Source organism: Pongo pygmaeus, chromosome 18 (genome assembly GCF_028885625.2).
Source record: "Pongo pygmaeus isolate AG05252 chromosome 18, NHGRI_mPonPyg2-v2.0_pri, whole genome shotgun sequence".
Taxonomy (NCBI): Eukaryota; Metazoa; Chordata; class Mammalia; order Primates; family Hominidae; genus Pongo; species Pongo pygmaeus.
This window is the reverse complement of record NC_072391.2, coordinates 32,839,161-32,845,160: the sequence shown is the minus strand read 5'-3', so window position 1 is coordinate 32,845,160 and position 6,000 is coordinate 32,839,161.

Genomic DNA, 6,000 nt, shown 5'->3' with positions numbered 1-6,000 from the left:
ACAGGCATGCACCGCCACACCCAGATAATTTTTAGTAGAGAAGGGTTTCTCCATGTTGGCCAGGATGGTGCCCTGTATGAATTATTTATTGCTGTGTAACAAATTACCTCCAAAATATAGCACCATGCTGCAGTGCAATGGCACGATCTTGGCTCACTGCAACCTCTGCCTCCCGGGTTCAAGCGATTCTCCTGCCTCAGCCTCCCTAGTAGCTTGGATTACAGGCGCCCACCACCATGCCCAGCAAATTTTTTGTATTTTTAGTAGAGATGGGGTTTCACTATGTTGGCCAGGCTGGTCTCCATCTCCTGACCACAGGTGATCCACCCACCTGAGCCTCCCAAAGTGCTGGGATTACAGGCGTGAGCCACACCATACCCGGCTCAAACATAACATCTTAAAAACATTTTTTTTTTTAATAGAGACAAGTTCTCACTATGTTGCTCAGGCTGTTCTTGAACTTGAACTCCTGAGCTCAAGTGATCCTCCCACTTCGGCCTTCCAAAGTGCTGGGATTACAGGTGTGAACCACTGCGCCCGGCCAATATCTTAAAACAATAAACACTGGCCGGGCGCGGTGTCTCACGCCTGTAATCCCAGCATTTTGGGAGGCAGAGGCGGGCGGATCACGAGGTCAGGAGATTGAGACCATCCTGGCTAACACGGTGAAACCCTGTCTCTACTGAAAATACAAAAAGTTAGCCGGGCGTGGTGGCGGGCGCCTGTAGTCCCAGCTACTCAGGAGGCTGAGGCAGGAGAATGGCGTGAACCTGGGAGGCGGAGCTTGCAGTGAGCCGAGATCGTGCCACTGCGCTCCAGCCTGGGCAATAGAGTGAGACTCTGTCTCAAAAAAAAAAAAAAAAACAATAAACACTTATCACACACAGTTTCCTTGGGTTGGGAATCTAGGGGGGGTTCTGGCTCAGAGTCTCTCATGAAGTGCAGTCAAAATGTTGGCCAATGCTACTGTCATCTGAAGGCGTGACTGTTTTACAGAATCTGATTCCAAGGTAGCTCCCTCACATGCCCAGCAGGTTACTGCTGGTTGTTGGCAGAAGGCCTGTCATGCTCAGGGTTGGGGTCCAGCCCCAGCTGAGGTGTGAGAGGAACCAGTGGACGTGAGGCAGGGAGCTAGAAGAACACTCGAGAGACAGCAGGTAAATGAGACATGGCTTTATTCAGCAGCTCTCTCATCATCAGCATCTTACTCTAGCACTGTCTGCTCTGTCTCAGCTGCTTACTCTGGCAGCTCCCACACACACACAGCTGTGTGGCCAGCTCTCCCTTCAGGGTCAGCAGCTTCACTCTTTCTTTTCTTTTCTTTTTTTTTTCCTGAGATGGAGTCTCGCGCTGTTGCCCAGGCTGGAGTGCAGTGGTGTGATCTCGGCTCACTGCAACCTCTGCCTCCTGGATTCAAGCAATTCTCCTGCCTCAGCCTCCTGAGTAGCTGGGATTACAGGCATGTGCCACCATGGCCGGCTAATTTTTGTATTTTTAGTTGAGACAGGGTTCACCATGTTGACCAGGCTGGTCTCAAACTCCTGACCTCGTGATCCACCTGCCTTGGCCTCCCAAAGTGCTGAGATTACAGGCATGAGCCACCACGCCCCACAGCCTTACTCTTTCTCCCTCTGGGCATGAGCGAGGTGAGCTGTGTCTTGGCTTCCCAAGACGGACAGCTCTGGCTTTCTTTCTTTCTCTGGGCACAAGCACCTGCACAAGAGCCATGTCCCATGTCAAGCCATGTTGGGCCGAGCCCTGTGCACAGTGTCAGCAGGGCAATTATACCTTTTACAGACAACAGTGGCTCAGAGCCAAGTGATGAGCCTTCCCATGTTATGGCTACACGGCTGTGATAACAAGTGGAGCTATATGCCTGCACTCTAAACTTACTGAGTCACTCTGGATGTTTACTTTGGCCTATGCCCACTTGACTGCAGCACACCCATGTTTCTTACAGGGCCTCAGTTCCTCACTAAGGAGACCTCTCCCTAGGGTTACTTCAGTGCTTTCATATCATGGTAGCTGGCTTCGTCTAGAATGAGTGATCTACAAAGGAGCAAGATGGAAGCCACAATATCTTCATGATTTAGCCTCTAAAGTCACACACTGTCATTTCTGCATTATCCCAATGGGCCAGTTCAGCCCCTTTCAATGTGAGAAGTGACTTCACAATGGTATCAATACCAGGAAGCAGGAATCACTGAGGACCATTTTGGAAGCTGACTATTAAAGCCTTGAGGCTGTGAGGAAGCCCAAGCTAGCCCATGCGGAGGACGACGACATGGATAGGCCCGGAGACTACTCAGAGAAAGGGAGAGAGAATGCTAGGTTATCTTTCAGCTGTTTTAGCTGCTTATTGTTCCAGCTTTAGCCACCATCTGACTGCAATTGTATGCTCCAGAAATAGCCAGGTAAAATTGTCTTCCCAAATTCCTAGTGCACAAAAACTGTCAGAGGCTGGGGGCAGTGGCTCACTCCTGTAATCCCAGCAGCACTTTGGGAAGCCAAGCTGGAAGAACTGCTTGAGCCCAGGAGTTAGAGGCAACATAACAACAACTCATCTCTAACAAAAAAAAAAAAGAAAGAAAGAAAAAGGCCAGGCACAGTGGCTCACGCCTGTAATCCCAGCACTTTGGGAGGCCAAGGAGGTGGATCATGAGGTCAGGAGTTTGAGACCAGCCTGGCCAATATGGTGAAACCCTGTCTCTACTAAAAATACAAAAATCAGCTGCGCATAGTGGCTGGCGCCTGTAATCACAGCTACTCAGGAGGCTAAGGCAGGAGAATCGCTTGAATCCAGGAGGCAGAGGTTGCAGTGAGCCGAGATTGCACCACTGCATTCCAGCCCGGGCAGCAGAGCAGGACTGTCTTAAATTAATTAATTAATTAGTTAATTAATTAATTAAATGCTAGAAGAAAATATGGTCAAAATCTTTTATAACTCTTGAAGTGAGGAAGGCAATCTCAGCTCACTACAACTTCCGCCTCCCGGGTTCAAATGATTCTTCTGCCTCAGCCTCCTGAGTAGCTAGGATTACAGGCACCCACCACCATGCCCGGCTAATTTTTGTATTTTTAGTAGAGACAAGGTTTCGCCATGTTGGCCAAGCTTGTCTTAAACTCCTGACCTCAGGTGATCCACCCACCTCAGCCTCCCAAAGTGCTGGGATTACAGGCATGAGCCACCATGCCCTGCCTAATTTTAAAAATGTTTATAAAGACAGAGTCTTACCACGTTGCCTAGACCTGTCTCAAACTCCTGGGCTCAAGTCATTGTCCTGTTTCAGCCTCCCAAAGTTCTGGGACTACAGGTATGCACCACCACACCCGGCTAATTTTGTTTATTTTTTATAGAGTGAGGGTCTCCCTGTGTTGTGCAGGGTGTCTCAAACTCCTGGGCTCAAGTGGTCCTCCTGTCTCAGCCTCCCAAAGTGCTGGGATTATAGGCATAAGCCACTGCACCCGGCCCCAATGTGTGTCTTCTGAGGCTGAGTCATAAAGAGATTGCGGCTTCTATTTTGCTTCCTCTTAGATCACTCATTCTGGGGGAAGCCAACAATAAATAACAGGAACACAGCAGGAGACCAGAGAAAGCTGAGATACAGGCCTAATGCCCAGTCCTCTGTATTCATTTCTAATTGCTGCTGTAACAAGTTACTGCACATTTAATGATATAAAACAACACAAATTTATCTTACAGTTCTGTAGCTTAGAAGTCTGACAGAGTCTCACTGGGCTGAAATCAAGATGTTGATAGTTCCTTCCTGGTGACTCTAGGGTGAGAATCCAGTTCTTTACCCTTTCTTGCCTTTAGAGGCCACCCGTATTTATTAGCTCACAATACCCTTCCTCCATCTTCAAACCAGAAACATTGCAGCTCTCTGTGTCTTTTTTCTTTACTCACATTTCCCTCTGACTTTCTTCTGCCATCCTCCTTCATTTGTAAGGACCCCTGTGGGCCAGGCACGGTGGCTCATGCCTGTAATCCCAGCACTTTGAGAGGCGGAGGCAGGCGGGTCACCTGAGGTCAGGAGTTCCAGAGAAGCCTGGCCAACATGGCAAAACCCCATCTCTACTGAAAATACAAAAATGGGGCCAGGCACGGTGGCTCACACCTGTAATCCCCATACTTTGAGAGGCTAAGGCAGGTGGATCACTTGAGGTCAGGAGTTCGAGACCAGCCTGGCCAACGTGGTGAAACCCCGTCTCTACTAAAAAAAAAATTACAATAATTAGTCGGGCGTGGTGGCCGGCACCTATAATCCCAGCTACTTGGGAGGTTGAGGCACAAGAATTGCTTGAACCCGAGAGGGGGAGGTTGCAGTGAGCCGAGATTGCACCACCGTACTCCAGCCTGGATGACAGAGCAAGACTCTGTCTCAAAATAAAAATTTAAGATAAATAATACAAAATAAATAAAAATCAGCAAATTAGGCCAGGAGTGATGGTGGCTCATGCCTGTACTCCCAGCACTTTGAGGCAGGAAGGTTGCTTGAAACCAGAAGTTTAGACCAGCCTGGGAAACAAAGTGAGACCCCATCTCTACAAAAATAAAAATAAATTAGCCAGGTGTGGTGGGACGTATTTGTACTCCTAGCTACTAGGGAGGCTGAGGTGCAAGAATCGCTTGAACCTGGGAGACGGAGGTTGCAGTGAGTTATGACAGTGCCACTACACTCCAGCCTGGATGTCAAGGGTCTTTGAAAAAATAAACAAAATAGGCTGGGCGCGGTGGCTTACACTTGTAATCCGAGCACTTTGGGAGGCCGAGGCGGGCAGATCACGAAGTCAGGAGTTTGAGACCAGCCTGGACAACATAGTGAAACCCTGTCTGTACTAAAAATACAAAAATTAGCCAGGCATGGTTGCACGCATCTGTAGTCCCAACTACTCGGGAGGCTGAGGCAGGAGAATGGCTTGAACCCAGGGGACAGAAGTTATAATGAGCCAAGATTGTGCCACTGCACTCCAGCCTAGGCAACAGAGCGAGACTCCGTCTCAAAAATAAAAATAAAAATAAATCAATAGAGCCTGGTGCGATGGCTCACGCCTATAATCCCAGCACTTTGGGAGGCCCAGGTGGGTGGATCATCTGAGGTCAGGAGTTTGAGACCAGCTTGAACAACATGGAGAAACCCCATCTCTACTAAAAATACAAAAAATTAGCCAGGCGTGGTGGCACATGCCTATAATCCCAGCTACTCAGGAGCCTGAGGCAGGAGAATCGCTGAATCGCTTTAACCGGGGAGGTGGAGGTTGTGGTGAGTCGAGATAGCACTATTGCATTCTAGCCTGGACAACAAGAGCAAAACTCCATCTCAAAAATAAATAAATAAATAAATAGGCCGGGCACGGTGGCTCACGCCTGTAATCCCAGCACTTTGGGAGGCCGAGGTGGGCGGGTTACCTGAGGTCAGGAGTTCAAGACCAGCCTGGCCAATATAGCGAAACCCTGTCTCTACTAAAAATTTAAAAAATTAGCCAGGCGTGATGGCGGGTGCCTGTAATCCCAGCTACTTGGGAGGCTGAGGCAGGAGAATTGCTCGAACCTGGCAGGTGGAGGTTGCAGTGAGCCGAGATCACGCCATTGCACTCCAGTTGGGCAACAAGAGCGAAACTCCATCTCAAAAACAAAAAATAAATAAATAAAATAAAATAAAATCAGGAGATTGGTCAGCTTAATTCCATCTGCAACCTTAATTCCCTTTTGGCCATTTAACCTATCATATTCACAAGTTCCAGGGATTCATGCAGGGACATCTTTGGAGACCATTATTCTGTCTACCACACTCTCTAGAAGAGAGTAGATGTGAGAAAGAGCATCTGGAGAGGGAGGAGCCAGCAGGAGAGGGAAACATCACAGACGCCAGAGGAAGAGAGTTCCCAGAAGGGTGTGTGCAACAGTAAGGGATCCCTCTGGGAGGTCAAGCAAGAGAAGACCTGAAAAACAACCATTGGCCGCATGCGGTAGCTCACGCCTGTAATCCTAGCATTTTG